This window comes from Pinus tabuliformis, chromosome 1_2, assembly GCF_031772625.1.
Source record: "Pinus tabuliformis cultivar Carrire ecotype Pingquan chromosome 1_2, CPIR1, whole genome shotgun sequence".
Taxonomy (NCBI): Eukaryota; Viridiplantae; Streptophyta; class Pinopsida; order Pinales; family Pinaceae; genus Pinus; species Pinus tabuliformis.
In genome coordinates this window covers 1,171,713,156-1,171,731,355 of record NC_142298.1, presented here as the reverse complement: position 1 = coordinate 1,171,731,355, position 18,200 = coordinate 1,171,713,156, and positions in this window count along the sequence as shown.

Sequence of the window (18,200 nt, the reverse complement as noted above, 5' to 3'; positions counted from 1 at the left end):
AAAGCTCTAGCATGACTCATGAAGAAGAAGAAGAAATGGTATATGATATATCAAAATTACAAGAACAAGTGCAACAAGTGTCACTTGCACAAAAAGCAACAGAATCTAAGATGGATGGTTTAAGGAAAGATGTAGAAGCTAAGATGGATGGTTTAAAGAAAGGTGTAGAAGCTAAGATGGATTGTTTAAAGAAAGGCATAGAAGCTAAAATTGATGGCATGGATGATAAGATGGAAGAATTGAAGATAAATATGAATAAGTTGCTACAAGAAATGGTCACTAAGGGTGAAAGGGTACTAAAGGAAACTCATGATGAGAACAAAAGAAATGTTAATCATGATTCCATAGACTCTAATTTTGGATTGAAGACTCACCATATTCCAAAAATCGATATGAGGAAGTTTGATGGCAAGGATCCCGCCACATGGATATTACAGATGGAGCATTTCTTCGATCTCAATAATGTGCAAAACACACAAAAGGTACGTATGGCAACTTTATATTTGGAATAAAATCAGTTTGTATGGTATCAATGGCTTTTCTCTCGTAAACAATTTATCACTTGGGCAATTTTTACAGAAGAATTGATAGCACATTATGAGGATACAAAAAGAAACACTTTTTTTAGCCAATTGATAAGTCTCAAACAAAAGGGTTCAATAATGGAGCACATTGAGGAGTTCCAAAAATTAAACATAAGGGTAAAAGATATTCCAGAGGAGCATAGGATTGATGTGTTCATAGGGTCTTTAAAGGATAATATCCAACATGATGTTCGCCTTTGGGAACCTGATTCATTAGAGAAGGCATTCAGGTTAGCAAGAAAAATGGAAAGCAAAATTATGTCAAAAAGGAAGCATACCACTCACAACTATAAAGACGGAAGTGTTGTTGCCCCTAGTCTTCCACAACCTATAAGTTGACACCACAAAAATTGGAAGAAAAAATAACAAAAGGGGTTTGTTACAGTTGTGATAGAAAATACACTAAAGGTCATAAGTGTGCTGAGAAGAAATTATTCTACATAGATTGTGAAGAGGAAGAAGAAAAGGAGCAAGAAAGGTCAAAAGAAGAGGATATACTCCAGGAACAAAGCCTAGATGAAGAACAAATAAATCCGACCATATCTTGTAATGCATTGGTGGGAATTACCACTCCTCAAACCATCAAGATAGAAGGACAAATCAAGAAGAAAAAGGTAATAGTGTTGATTGATTCAGGAAGCACCCACAATTTTATTCATTGTAAGGTAGCAAAAGAATTGAATTGCTTCCTATATCCAGCACCAGAGTGTCAAGTGATGATTGCAAATGGAGGAACAATAAATTGCTCTGGAAAGTGCCATAATATCAAGCTATCCATGGGAGAATATGTATTGACTAGCCCAATGCTTTCCATTCCAATGGGAGGTGTTGATGTTGTACTAGGAGTCCAATGGCTACAATCCTTGGGTACAATAGCTTTTAATTTTCAAGAACTTTTCATCAAATTTTCTACGGAAGGAAAGGAAGTTGAATTAAGGGGTATTGCAGGGAAACCAGGAAAGATAATCAGCTCTAATGGTATGACAAAGCTTCTAAAAAAGGAGCAAAGAGGTGTAATTGCACAATTATGTTCGCTAGATGTTTCCACATCGGAATCATCTATTTCTCCAGATCTCCAAAAAGTCCTGGACAATCATTCCAAGGTATTTGAGACTCCCAAGGTCTCCCACCTATGCGTGATCATGATCATGCTATTCATCTGATTCCAGGAAGTGTTCCTCCAAACATCAGGCCGTACAGATATCCCTATGTCCAAAAGAGTGAAATTGAACGTATGGTTGCAGAAATGCTAGAGGCTGGTATAATTCAACCGAGTCAAAGTTCTTTCTCTGCTCCAGTAGTATTGGTGCACAAGAAGGATGGATCATGGCGCATGTGTCCGAATTATAGGGAGCTCAACAAGCTCACTATTAAAGATAAGTTCCCCATTCCTGTCATTGATGAATTACTGGATGAATTGCATGGATCAATTTACTTCACCAAGTTGGATCTTCGTTCAGGATATCATCAAATCAGAATGAAGACTGAAGACATTCTGAAAACAACATTTAGAACTCATGAGGGTCATTATGAATTTTTGGTCATGCCTTTTGGCCTTACCAATGCACCTTCAACATTTCAAGGTTTGATGAATTCAATTTTCAAACCATTCCTTAGAAAATTTGTGTTAGTATTTTTTGATGATATACTAATCTACAGCAAGTCTTGGAAGGATCATGTTGAACATGTTGACAGGGTGCTACAACTATTGGAGGAGAAACAATTATATGCAAAAAGATCCAAATGTTTCTTTGGAGTCCAGGAGGTGGAATATCTGGGTCATATTGTATCTCATGAAGGAGTTAAGGTAGACCCTAGCAAAATTAAAGCCATTAAGGAATGGAAAATCCCCACATCCATAAAGCATCGCGAGGATTTCTTGGGTTGACAGGGTATTATCGCAAGTTTGTTAAGAATTATGGGAGAATAGCAGCACCTCTAACAACATTATTGAAGAAAGATGCATTTTCATGGACTTCGGAAGCAACAAAGGCCTTTGAACATCTTAAAGAGGCAATGTGCCAAGCACCGGTCTTAGCTACACCTGACTTCACAAAAACCTTTATTGTGGAATGTGATGCTTCAGGAAATGGAATTGGTGCTGTTCTAATGCAAGATGAAAGACCCATTGCTTTTGAAAGTCGTCCAATCAAGGGAAAGTTTTTAAGCAAAGCTATTTATGAGAAGGAAATGTTGGCAATACTCCATGCACTTAAGAAATGGCGACCCTACCTAATGGGAAGACACTTCAAGGTAAAAACAGATCATGATAGCCTTAAATACTTTTTAGAACAAAGATTATCCTCTGAAGAGCAACAAAAGTGGGTCACAAAGATGTTGGGTTATGACTTTGAAATCATCTACAAAAAAGGGAAGCAAAATGTGGTGGCAGATGCACTCTCAATAAAGGATGACGTGGAAGCATTTTTGTGCGCCATTTCTATTATCCAACCAGATTGGATAAAGGAAGCAAGGGAGGAATGGAAGAATGACGAAGAAGTGTGGGCACTTATTCGAAAGTTACAACAAGATTCCAGTACATCTGATACATTTAGCTGGCAAAATGATTCGTTATGGTACAAAGATCGCTTATACCTCTGTAAGAATTCCCAGCTAAAACAAAAGATTCTTATGGAATTGCACACTTCTCCCTTAGGAGGGCACTCAGGATTTTTAAAAACTTACCACAGGGTTAAGAAGGAATTTTTTTGGGATGGCCTTAAATCAGATATTCAAAAGTTTGTGGCGGAATGTTTGGTTTGCCAACAAAATAAAGTTGAAACAATTAAGACACCGGGTCTATTACAACCTTTATCCATTCCAAGCCAACATTGGGAGGAGGTTTCAATGGATTTTATCACAGGTTTACCCAAGTCTGAGGGAAAGAGTGTCATCATGGTGGTAGTTGACAGACTTACCAAGTATGCACACTTTTGTGCATTATCACATCCATTTAAAGCCAGTACAGTTTCTACTACATTTATGGAAACAATTCAAAAGCTACATGGAAACCCAAAGATTATTGTAAGTGACAGAGATCCCATTTTCACTGGAAATTTTTGGACAGAATTATTTTCTTGTCTTGGTACTCAGTTAGCTCATAGCTCATCTTATCATCCTCAATCTGATGGGCAAACTGAGATAGTAAACAAATGTTTGGAAGGATATCTTCGTTGCTTTGTATCTGATAAACAAACACAATGGGTCAAATGGTTGCCTCTGGCTGAATGGTGGTATAACACTTCCTTCCATACAACAACAAAAATGACCCCATTTATGGCACTTTATGGGTATCAACCACCATCCATCACATCATATTTAAGAGAAAATTCTAAGGTTCAGGCAGTGGAACATCACATCGAACATCAACAACAAGTCCTCCAACTCTTAAAGGATAACCTCGTGTTGGCACAGAATAGAATGAAACAACAGGCAGATCAACATCGCAGTGAAAGAAGTTTTGATGTAGGTGATTGGGTATTCCTACGGCTACAACCATATAAGCAAATGTCCCTCAAGCAAGCTAAGAAGGATAATAAATTATCACCAAAGTATTATGGTCTGTACAAGGTGTTGCAAAAGATTGGTACTATGACATACAAATTGGAGCTTCCTGCAGCTTCTCGATTGCACCCAGTTTTCCATGTTTCATGTTTAAAGAAGGTTATAGGCGACAAGCTCCCAGTTCAAACAATATTGCCAGAACTTGACAAGGAAGGAAAAATTATACTGGAACCGGAAGCAGTCACAGAAACAAGAACTTGACAACTTCGAAATCGATCAATTTTAGAGTATCTTATCAAGTGGAAGAACTTATCCGCTGAAGATTCCACATGGGAGGATGAGAATTTTATGTATAAGTATCCAGAACTACTCAAGCGTTGAGGACAACACTTTTTTGAAGGAGAGGGGCATGTTGGGTCCCTATAATACTAGTGATTACCCCATTACTATTGTAGTTATACCCCTTATTAATATTGTTGTGCCCCTATTTCCCCCATATTTTTATTACTGTGCCCCATAGAATCCCTCTATTGTTATTTTTGTGGCTTTATATTGTTATTGTTAGGTCGGCTGGATAATATTGTGACTCCTTAGGCTCCTATATATAGAAAGGAGGTTTTGTCATTTGAATCATCCAAGAATTGTTCATTTATGTAATGTAAAGGAGGTTTCCCCCTCGAAGAGGCTGAATTCTAAGGCGTTGATCTATCTTTTCTATATTTTCTTGAGCTGTTTTCATAACAAGAACACCATAGACCAAGTGCCTAACCATGTGGGCCAATGTGGTCAAAAACTAAAGAAAAATTGCTAATTTTTGAAACTCAACATAACAACTTGACTCAATACTTACTAAAATAAAAATATTACTAAACTTATTGATGGCAACAAATCACCAAGACATGAGGGCTTCAAATCCTAATGACAACCACTTGCTTGCTAAATACATATGTACAATCAGGTGATATCAAAATGCCAATGTAACCAATCAAGCAAATTCCTCCTCGATTGATTATCCCAATCAGATTTTCTGGACAACAATAAATATTTACAGTTTGATAGCCAAAAATCAGAGCTGAAAATGATCTCCATCATCACTGAATACTACAATAATTACCTTCACTATTGATTGCAATAAACTTGCTACCAGATCTTGAAAAACACGAAAAATTACCTCTCGCTGATCTAGAAGAAACAAGGTACCTTTTTCTCTTGAATCTGATCTCTCTTCATAATGTACCTCAGCAAGAGTGTGTTTGTAGTCTTCGAAAATTTCTGAACAAATAAGTGAGAAGATGTCTTCTTGAAATAACAATTCAAAACATGAAATATGAGAAGAAATATCTAAATGACAGTCCTCAATTCCCTGGTCTTCTGCAATTTGAATACATTGTTGATCATCTTCATATGACATGGCAACCAGATTGTCATGTTTCTTATCGCACTCATCAGTCATACGAGGGAAAACTTCATATAGGTCTTGAAACACAAAACTAACACTTCTATCATTTACCACTGAGTTATCCAAAGAAGATTTTTCACTTACTTGAAGAAACATCTCATCTTGTTTTTCATAAAAGGACTAGATTACCTCCCCGTGAAGGCTTTGTTCTAATGAAATGAGAATACTTGGGTTAACAACTTTGTTTTATTCATTCCAGATGATCTCAACGACTGAGCTTTCCTTCATGGGATTCAGAACAAGGTACTCTTCATCATGATGATCTGAATCTAGATTTGAAATAGCCAACTTGACTTTATCACAATCTGAAATTGGAACTTGATTTTCCTGCATATTGTCTTCTGGTATGAGCAGATCTGAAATAATACCTTGTCTTCCATATTTTTCAATTGTACTAAGATCTTGAACCTACTGCAAATTTTCCTGAGCATCTTGATAAGTATCCTCTAAGCTCTCTTTATGCTGCTGAAATGGATTTTCATATAGGGCTTCCATGATCTAATCATCCATGAAGTCATCATCTTCATAAACTTTCTCAATATTTTCAATAAAACTATACACGTGTTTACAACAGTTCTGAACTAATATTAAGGATGGACAATATTCTTTATACCTTTCAAATAACATGGTATGAAAATCCTTTAAATAGTAAATACAAGCAGGCGACAAACTTTCATACCAAGATCAAGCTTCACCTTCCAGAGTGGCCATGAATATCTTCATCAAGCAGTGTTCAGGAAAATTAACCTTCAACTTGGGAGTATGCATGTGAAATATAACCAGATGTAAAGCAGCATCATTCCTATCATCATCTTTAAACATAGGCAAATTCGTTTGCCAATCTACCTTAGGAATTTTATTTGGGAAACCTGGAATGTGATCTCGACTCATGGGAGCATACCTTTGAGAAAACGAATCCATTTTGACAAAAAATGAATTCACTAAGAAATTCTTCAGGCTACTGGTTCTCGAAGAGTGGAGTTGCCATAAAAATTCTGAACCTTGGGATTTTTCAACATTGGAGTCGCCAGGTGAATGATTTTAGCCTTCGCATGCATCTGACTGATGTTCACCATCAGCAATCAAATCTTAACTTTGATGATCTTTCCCCGAGAAGATTTGTCACCTCTTTCCCCAGTATGGTCTTCACTATGATAGCACCTGGATTGAACCTCAAGCTAAAGGAAGGCAATGCCAGGGTAACCACAAACCAGCTTAACCAAGTAGCTAGCACTACCAGGAGAGGGCTCTCTCCCTAAGGATCTTAGCCAAATTGACTAGATCTAGAAACTGATATTAGGCTAGGTATAGTAGCACAAGGTTTGATTTGATTTTGAAGGGTTTTGCATGGTCAAGAGGAGCCAAACAGTTAGGGCAAGCAAATTAGGTCAAAACTGCAGGGTGTTCGAAGGGGCAAGGTTGGCACAATGATCAGAACCTTAGGGTTTGATGGATGAGGTGAAAAGACAGTTGAGGAGCTAAGAAGAGCATGTAAACCTCATGGATTCTTCCTAAACTGAAGAAAACACAAACTGTGAAATGTCTACCCAAAACAGAGCATAAAGTTATGGATTCTGCCTTTCAAATTTGTATACATTCACATAAATTGTATGAAATAATGAAATGGAGTCAAAAATACATTTTAACACATGAAAACATAAGAAAAAGTGAATTGAGCATCATAGCACATGGATCCCAAATAAATAGTTGCAATTTTTCATTAATCTCCTGTTGTAACTGATACAAAATGATATCTAATCAAAACATAAGCATCCCACTGAGTCTAACCCTTGACAATGAGAAAGAAAATGAAGATATAGACCTAAATTCAACCTCCTCCCATCCTCAGGGGTTGAATCCATAAGATGAGGAACTAATCCATCAAAAGTTGAACAAGAAACTGGAATCTAGGCAACCCTAACAACTTACCTCTAAAAGGGAGGAAACTGATTCATTTGACTTCAAGAGAACTTTTGATCCAATGAATATACCCTCCAGTAACTAATATTCATCTTATTTACATGAATAGTCACCATTTACATTAGTAAAAACATCATCCATGAGAGAAAACCCAAAATTTACAGTCATGGCACAGTAAATTGAAAATTTAGTAGAAAATTGTCCTATGCGCAGCGCAAGAAGGTTATGCACAAAACTTTTTGCAAGGCCATTTTGGAGGCCTTCCCGGTGTCCAAATTGAGCACATGATAGCGCATTGGAAATCTTGTCCTACCTACTTTCCAAATCTGCCTTTAGTTTCCCATTTGGAGTTGATTTGACCCCACAAAAACGGATTCTCCTAGCACTGCTTCTATGCGTAGCGCCATGGTAAAAAACAAGGGCAGAAACATGACTTTTTAGGTTTTTTTTTACCTTTTGGTTGACCAGTTTTGCTCCAAAATCTTATAAAATACATAGGTAGCAAGATTACATCATTGGGAATCCAATGGTGGTCTTTTTTTGGCCATTGGATGCTCCTAGGAAAGGTGCAGCGCTAGTGGCGATGCGCATAGAGCCAAAATTTTGCGTCAAACACTGCTAAATTCTTCAAGAATGCAAAAATTCTCAAAAATTGCTCAAAATTGCTCAAACTTTGTGGGAGACCACCACCATCAAGTGTCTGGGTCAAACGAGGAAGCTTCAGCAAGAAACCTAAGCCTATCACCCTCATTTTTGTGTTTGAGGGTTTGTTTTAGCCTTGTCTTCATTTGCTTGACTCTTATGTTACAAATCATGTTCCGGGTCCTATAATGGTGAGCCATGTGCCTGATGATTTGATTGTCCCTATTGGCCCTTTCTAGCATCTTCTCCAAATTCCAGTTGACCCTGTCAAGCCATGTTTCTCTATCCTCTTAAATCTCCCTTTCAAGCCTATGTTCTGTAGTCAAGGTGGTTGGCGTCTTTTCCTCTTGCATTATTGATTTGCCTGTTCCATCTTTCCTCTTAGCCTTGAGAAGTTCTAGATCCATGAGGACCTATTTGTCACTTAGTTGGTTTTTCTCTTGCTCAAGGTATGAAATGACATACTTAGCTCTTTCCAAGTTGTCCATCAGTGCTTGGATCTGTGCATCTTTTTCCTTTATGATTATATTTTCATTTGTCGCCTCATATTGAGCCTCCAAGTCAACTATCTCAATGCCATGATGAATGTGTGGTTGGTCTAGTTCATCATGTTCCATCAAATCAAATTCCCTTTCCTCTTCATCATTGAGGCTTTCCTCCAGTAACTTTTCCTTCCCTTTTTGCACCTGTTGCACCTATTGTTTTGATGAAGAAGGAAAATCCCCTTCCACCGTTTATGGAGCAAGCATTTGCCTATGAGCTGATGAAGAAGGCAAAGCCCCTTCCACATCAGGTGGAGTAAAAACTTTCCTATCCACTGCAAACAACTTTCTAGCCCCTCTCTGATAATTTTGCCTCCCTTATGTGGTTTTCTCTGATGCTGAGGTTCATCTTCCATGATTTCATTGCCACTGTTTTCCTCCTCCTCATAATCTTTATCCTCTTTATCCATGTTTTAGAGTTTGAAGCTTTACAAACCCTAGAGAAGGTAATTAGGAAGTGGGAGTCATGGTGAGTAGGGATAGGGGAAGGGGAGAGGAGTTTGTGTGATGTAGGAATGAGATATGTATGATGTGAGAGTGAGAAAGGGGGGTATTTTTTAGTAGGGACTATTTTGTAAGTAGGGGTTTAGGGATTTTTTTGGGGGTTTAGGGTATAGGGGATAATTGTATTTGATAGTAGGGAATAGTGAATAGGGATGATATTTATGGATATGACAATAAGATATGGGAATGAACATGAAAATGATAAGCAGGGAGGGTTTTTAGACAACCTAGGGTTTGAATATTTTAATAGCGAAGACACTGAAAAATCTTGATATGAGTGCTAGGAGGACAGCTTAGGGAGTATACTTACTTGTTTGAGGCTCTATGTAGCAAAAGAAGTGATTTGGATGCTTGTTAGGATAGTTTTGATGGTTGCCGACCCTTATGTGTGGTGAATGACTTGTCCCTTGGAATGACTTCTTGACAAATGATGGAGAACTGATGTTGATGATATGAAATGGCCTCATACCTGCTGATATCCCTTATGCCTTCTCTACTCATATATCTCTGATTCCATAGCAAACCCTAGCTCAGTGGGAGAGGAAATTAGGGTTTAGTGAAGGGAAAACATGGGATTTGTAAAAATGAAGGGAAATGAAGGGGATGGGGATTCTAAATTCTTAGGAAAATTTTAGGAGGTAGGGAGGGATGTTAGGAAATAGGGGAAAGTGGAATTTAAAATATTGAGTGAGGGTAAGCGGTCCAAACAGGAAAAACACAGGCCTAGCCTAAAAAAAGAGTCAAATTTTAACAATAGGCTAGGGTTTGTGGGTAAATGGCGAATTTGAGGGATATAAGTGATGGGAAGTGGGATTCATGGAACCAAGAAAAATGTCCTCAAAACCCTAGGAGAGGGAAGTGAGCCTTAAAAGCACAACTGAGGCAACAAGGTATAAGATGACCCACTCACTTACAAATGATAGTTTGGAACCTGTAATAATGATGAAAAATATTTTAATGATGATACACGTAGCTGAGGGGTGACATGGACCAGTACTTGGAAAACTTTGGAAGGAGTGAAAACAGTCCTATACCTAATACCCATTGACCAAATTTTTACTTGAAGACTCACTAAAATGAAAAAATTTGACTTTGACTAAGACCACTTTGTAAGAGCACATTTGATCACTGGTGGAAGGCTGCAAGTACTGACACTAACATTGGCCTTATTGGGGATGGAAGCTCCTTGGAGGTGTCAAGAACACCGTAGACCAAGTGCCTAACCATGTGGGCCAATGTGGTCAAAAACTAAAGAAAACTTACTAATTGTTGAAACTCAACATAACAACCTTACTCAATACTTACTAAAATAAAAACCTTAACTTATTGATGGCAGGAAATCACTGAGACGTGAGGGCTTCAAATCCTAATGACAACCACCTGCTTGCTAAATACATATGTACAATAAAGTGATATCAAAATGCCAGTGTAACCAATCAAGCAAATGCCTCCTCGATTGATTCTCCCAATTAGATTTTCTGGACAAAAATAAATATTTACAATTTGATAGCAAGAAACAGAGCTGACAATGATCTCATCATCACTTAATACTGCAATAATTACCTTCATTGCTGACTGCAATAAACTTGCTACCGGATCTTGAAAAACATGAAAAATTACCTCTCGCTGATCTAGAAGAAACAAGGTACCTTTTTCTCTTGAATCTGATCTCTCTTCATAATGTACCTCAGTAAGAGTTTGTTTGTAGTCTTCGAAAATTTCTGAACAAATAGGTGAGTAGATGTCTTCTTGAAATAACAATTCAAAACATGAAATATGAGAAGAAAAATCTAAATGACAGTCCTCAATTCCCTGGTCTTCTGCAATTTGAATACATTATTGATCATCTTCATATGACATGGCAACCAGATTGTCATGTTTCTTATCGCACTCATCAATCATATGAGGGAAAACTTCAGATAGGTCTTGAAACTCAAAACTAACACTTCTATCATTTACCACTGAGTTATCCAAAGAAGATTTTTCACTTACTTGAACAAACATCTCATCTTGTTTTTCATAAAAGGACTAGATTACCTCCTCGTGAAGGCTTTGTTCTAATGAAATGAGAATACTTGGGTCAATAACTTTGTTTTCTTCATTCAAGATGATCTCAACAACAGAGCTCTCCTTCATGGGATTCAAAACAAGGTACTCTTCATCATCATGATCTGAATCTAGATCTAAAATAGCCAACTTGACTTTATCACAATCTGAAATTGGAACTTGATTTTCCTGCATATTGTCTTCTGCTATGAGCAGATCTGAAATAAGACCTTGTCTTCCATCATTTTCAATTGTACTAAGATCTTGAACCTGCTGCAAATTTTCCTGAGCATCTTGATAAGTATCCTCTAAGCTCTCTTTATGCTGCTGAAATGGATTTTCATATAGGGCTTCCATGATCTCATCATCCATGAAGTCATCATCTTCATAAACTTTCTCAATATTTTCAATAGTTCTGAACTAATATTAAGGATGGACAAGATCCTTTATACCTTTCAAAGAACATGGTATGAAATCCTTTAAACAGTAAATACAAGCAGGCGGCAAACTTTCATACCAAGATCAAGCTTCACCTTCCGGAGTGGCCATGAATATCTTCATCAAGAAGTGTTCAGGAAAATCAACCTTCAACTTGGGAGTATGCATGTGAAATCTAACCAGATGTAAATCAACATAATTCCTATCATCATATTTAAACATAGGCAAATTCCTTTGCCAATTTACCTTAGGAATTTTATTTTGGAAACCTGGAATGTGATCTTGGCTCATGGGAGCATACCTTTGAGCAAATGAATCCATTTTGATAACAATGAACTCACCAAGAAATTCTTCAGGCTACTGGTTCTTGAAGAGTGGAGTTGCCATAAAAATTCTGAACCTTGGGATTTTTCGACACTGGAGTCTCCAGGTGAATGATTTTAGCCTTCGCATGCAGTTGACCGATGTTCATCATCAGCAATCAGATCTGAACTTTGATGATCTTTCCCAGAGAAGATCTATCGCCTCTTTCCCCAGTATGGTCGCCATTATGATAGCACCTGGATTGAACCTCAGGCTAAAGGAAGGCAATGCCAGGGTAACCACAAACCACACTTAGCCAAGTAGCTAGCCCTACTAGGCCAGGAGAGGCCTCTCTCCGTAAGGATATCAGCCAAATTGACTAGATCTAGAAATAGATATTAGGCTAGGTATAGTAACACAAGCTTTGATTTGATTTTGAAGGGTTTTGCTGGATCAGGAGGAGCCAAACAGTTAGGGCAAGGGAATTAGGTCAAAACTACAGAGTGTTCGATGGGGCAAGGTTGGCACAACGATCAGAACCTTAGGGTTTGATGGATGAGGTGAAAATACAGGTGAGGAGCTAGGAAGAGCATGTAAACCTCATGGATTCTTCCTAAACTGAAGAAAACATAGACTATGAAATGTCTACCCAAAACAGAGCATAAAGTTATGGATTATGCCTTTAATACTTGTATACATTCACATAAAGAATATGAAATGATGAAAAGCAGTCAAAAATACATTTTAACACATGAAAACATAAGAAAAAACTAAACTGAGCATCATACCACATGGATCCCAAAGAAATAGCTGCAATTTTTCATTAATCTCCTGCTATAACTGATACAAAATGATATCTAATCAAAACATAAGCATCCCACTGAGTCCAACCCTTTACAATGAGAAAGAAAAAGAAGATATAGATCTCAATTCAAACTCCTCCCATCCTCAGGGGTTGAATCCCTAAGATGAGGAACTAATCCATCAAAAGCTGAACAAGAAACTGGAATCTAGCCAACACTAACAACTTGCCTCTAAAAGGGAGGAAATTGATTCATTTCACTTCAAGAGAACTTTTGATCCAATGAATCTACCCTACAGTAACTAATATTCATCTTATTTACATGCCTAGTCACCATTTACATCAGTAAAAACATCATCCATGAGAGAAAACCCAAAATTTACAGTCATGGCACAGTAAAGTGAAAATTTAGTAGAAAATTGTCCTATGCACAACGCGAGAAGGCTATGCGTAGCACTTTTTCCAGGGCCATTTTGGAGGCATTCCGGTTTCAAAATTGAGCTCATGATATCTCATTGGAAATCTTGTCCTGTCTACTTTCCAAATCTGCCTTTAGTTTCCCATTTGGAGTTGATTTGACCCCACAAAAATGGATTCTCCCAACACTGCTTCTATGCGCAGTGCCATGGTCAAAGCAGGGGCAGAAACATGATTTTTTAGGTTTGTTTTTACCTTTTGAATGACTAGTTTTGCTCCAAAATCTTAGAAAATACACAGGGACCATGCTTACATCATTAGGAATCCAATGGTGGTATTATTTTGGCCATTGGATGCTCCTAGGAAAGGCGTAGCGCCAGTGGCACTATGTATAGAGCTAAAATTTCTATGTCAAAAACTGTTAAATTCTTCAAAAATGAAAAAATGATCAAAACTTGCTCAAAATTGCTCAAAATTTGTGGGAGACCACCACCATCAAGTGTCTGGGTCAGCCAAGGAAGCTTCAGCAAGCAACCTAAGCCTATCACCCTCATTTTTTCCTCTGAGGGTTTGTTTTAGCCTTGTCTTCATTTACTTGACTCTTATGTTACAAATCTTGTTCTTGGTCCTGTAATGGTGAGCCATGTGCCTAACGATTTGATTGTCCCTGTTGGCCCTTTTTAGCAGCTTCTCCAAATTCCAATTGACCCTGTCAATCCATGTTTCTCTATCCTCTTCAATCTCCCTTTCAAGCCTATGTTCCGTAGTCAAGGTGTCTGGGTTCTTTCCCTCTTGCATTACTAATTTGCCTTTGCCATCTTGCCTTTTTGCCTTGAGAAGTTCTAGCTCCATGAGGACCTGCTTTTCACTTAACTACTTGTTCTCTTGCTCAAGGTATGAAATGAAATACTTAGCTCTCACCAAGTTGTCCATTAGTGCTTGGATCTGTGCACCTTTTTCCTTTATGATTATATTTTCATTTGTCGCCTCATATTGAGCCTCCAAGTCGACTACCTCAATTCCATGATGAATGTGTGGTTGGTCTGGTTCATCATGTTCCATTAAATCAAATTCCCTTTCCTCTTCATCATTGAGGTTTTCCTCCAACATATTTTCCTTGACTTTTTGCGCCTGTTGCACCTGTTGTGTTGATGAAGAAGGAAAAGCCCCTTCCACCATTTGTGGAGCAAGAATTTTCCTATGAGCTGATGAAGAAGGCAAGGCCCCTTCCACATCAGGTGGAGTAAACACTTGCCTATCCACTGCAAACAACTTTCTAGCCCCTCTCTGATAATTTTTCCTCCCTTATGTGGTTTCCCTAATGCTGAGGTTCATCTTCCATGCTTTCACTGCCACTGAGAAGGTAATCAGGAAGTGGGAGTTATGGTGAGTAGGGATAGGGGAAGGGGAGAGGAGTTTGTGTGATGTAGGAATGAGATATGTATGATGTGAGAGTGAGAAAGGGGGGTATTTTTTAGTAGGGACTATTTTGTAAGTAGGGGTTTAGGGATTTTTTTTGGGGACTAGGGTATAGGGGATAAGTGTATTTGACAGTAGGGAATAGGGAATAGGGATGATATTTAGGGATATGACAATAAGATATGGGAATGAATAGGAAAATGATAAGCAGGGAGGGTTTTTAGACAACCTAGGGTTTGAAAATTTTAATAGCGAACAAACTCAAAAATCTTGAAATGAGTGCTGGGAGGATAGCTTAGGGAGTATACTTACTTGTTTGAGGCTCTATGTAGCAAAAGGAGTGATTTGGATGCTTGTTAGGATAGTTTTGATGGTTGCCGACCCTTATGTGTGGTGAATGACTTGTCCCTTGGAATGACTTCTTGAAAAATGATGGAGACCTGATGTTGATGATATGGAATGGCCTCATACTTGCTGATATCCCTTATGCCTCCTCTACTCAAATATCTCTGATTCCGTAGCAAACCCTATCTCAATGGGAGAGGAGATTAGGGTTTAGTGAAGGGAAAACAGGGGATTTGTAGAATGAATGGAAATGAAGGAGATGGGGGATTCTAAATTCTTAGGAAAATTTTGGGAGGTAGGGAGGGATGCTAGGAAACAGGGGAAAGTGGAATTTCAAATATTCAGTGAGGGTAACGGGTCCAAAAGGGAAAACATAGGCCTAGCCTAAAAAAGGTGTCAAATTGTAACAATGGGCTAGGGTTTGTGGGAAAATGGTGAATTTGAGGGATATAAGTGATGGGAAGTGTTTAAGAAGGTCTATGAATGGTAGGAAAAAATATATGAGCATTAGGATATAAGTTTTGTTGATTTTTTTATCATGGGATTCATGGAACCAAGAAAAATGCCCTCAAAACCCTAGGAGAGGGAAGTGAGCCTTAAAAGCACAACTGAGGCAACAAGGTATAAGATGACCCACTCACTTACAAATGATAGTTTGGAACTTGTAATAATGATGGAAACACTTTTAATGATGGTTGTTGTAACATGCATTTTTGTTACCTGTAGTATTCATTTTTCATTCAAGAATCACTTGAAAATATTTCAAAAAATAGATAAAAGCAAGAGGAAGAAGTGATAATGGCATATTGAAAATCGCTAAAGGAGCAAGTAAGAATAAAAGAATCGGCCCCGGTATAGCCAAGGATCAAACCAAATCATAATATAAATGGTTATATGTAATATATATATATATATATACATATGTTAGCGATGCGATTAAATCGCAATCACAAATCACAGTGGGCAGTTATAACATAGCACCTCAGCTTTGGCCGATTGCAATTCGCGATAGTCGGACCCGAAACACATATATATGATGTTTTAAAGCCCCGACGGGTCCGTGATATCGCATAACACTTTATATATGTGTATATGGCTATGTCGATTGCGATATGTGATGGGCCAGACCCGAAAAACGATATATTGTGTTTTATAATGCTGGTGGGTCCATAAAGCACCGAATGCATATGTCATGGTCCCACTGATTGCGATATGCGATGGCCAGACCCGATATGATATGTATTATGTTTAATTCTTCCGGCGGGTCCACAGAGCACCTCATGTACATGTGTTGGTTCCGCCAATTGCGATATGCGATGGCCGGACCCAATATGATATGTATTATGTTTAATTCTTTCGGCGGGTCCGCAGAGCTCCTAATGTACATGTGTTGGTTCCGCCGATTGCGATATGCAATGGCCAGATCCAATATGATATGTATTATGTTTAATTCTTCCAGTGGTTCCACAGAGCGCCTCATGTACATGTGTTGGTTCCGCCGACTGCGATATGCGATAGGCCGGACCCGATGTTACATATGTATTATGTTTAATTCTTTTGGCGTGTCCGCCCTATCATGGATTGTAAAGGTTTATATTGATATAACAATTGAAAGCGCCAATTGTGATTTGCGATGGGAAGTCAACGGAGCGTTGAAAAGGCAAAATCGATGGGTTTATGCAATAGATTTAATTCTTTTTGAGTTCTACAGTAAACCAAAGGTTTGCGTTAATTTTGTTTTTTTTTTTTATCGATAATACTACTCTAGGAAATTATATTATGTACATAGAGAAATTACATGCAGTGAAACAAGTTTTCCAGGCCAGCGATGGCACTATGACATTGCAGCCAACAGAGGCGTGCATTGAGCGCTGGATACCCCAAAACCTCAACAAAAAGCCCTTGTTTTAACATAGACAGTGCCCACGCAGGGGCTGAGACACTGAAACACTACCCACGCAGGGGCTGAGATCCAAAAACACTACCCACGCAGGGGCGACCCTGTAAGTTACCAGACTTCCATAATAAACTTGATGATGAAATTTAAAACAGAGCAGGATCAAAATTGAAAACAGAGCAGGACCATACATAATCAGCGTCCAGAACGAGACCAAGCTAACATGCGACCAAGACATAAGACCAAGTGACCAAGACAGAAGACCAAACATGATCAGACAACCAAGACCGGGTGCATCAAAAAAGGACCTGAAGGGCGGGCAGATGATAGAGTTATTCGTCTGGCTCCAAGTCGGCCAGGTCCATCTCCACGATCGGGTAGCCTTCAAAGGTGTCATCCTGGTCCTTGTTCGCGCCCGCTCTGGACGATGACGCCTCCTGCGTCTGAGTCTGGATAGGCACCTTCCCTCTTGCATCTTCTGCTTGAGCCACGCCTTGGTCCAGCGGATTCGCGGGAGGCAATTCCTGATTGCTTGCCCCCTCGAGGTCCGGCTCTGCCTCTCTGACAAAGAGGATGGAAACATGGGCATTGAAGTTGCCCAACTTGAATACCGCAGTGCCGATTGCTGGGATTTCAGGCTGCCTTGGCGGTCTCTCATTCGGGTCGGAGGTATCCACGAATTGAGATACTTGCAGGCGGGGGATTCCAGCCCGACGTAAACTACAACAGCAACAGCACTGGTGATACCCTTCTGCCACTGCTTGAGGGCGAGAAGGTGCCCCACGACCAGGCCCTCTTCGACATGGCTGTCTTTCTCTAGTTCTTGCCATATGAACAGAGAAGCTGCCCAGAATGTCCGCTCTACAAAACAAATGCCAAATCTCCAGAAGCGTCCAAGTGCAGAGAATGTTCTCACTCGTCTGCAGAACCAGAACTCGCCAAGAATGTCGCTGCAACATTCTTGCTCCATCCTTAACCTCCGCGGCCTTCCCTCGGAACCAGAGCGCCATGAATGCGCTTCTCCCTCGCCGTCAGCCAGCATTAATGCGCATTAAGGTGTTTTGGAGCGGAGGCTTATGGTATTAAAGCCTTCGTCCTCTTCACGTGGCATCGTCCTCTTGGCATGTGGCACCATGCCATCTACCACCTCTTCACCCGCATCCGGGGACTGAGCCTCTGCAAAGATGAGGTTTTGATATTCCTGTAATTGCTGATTGTTAGTTAAGATGCTTATATCCCCTGAAAGGAGCGGTTTCCTCGTTTCAGTTCCTATGTTGGCCAGGAGATCCGCAACTTTGTTGCCCTCCCTTTTAGTATGAGTGAAGGAGATGGCTCTAAAATTGTTGATACGCTGCGCTACCTCATTCATTCTTGCCTC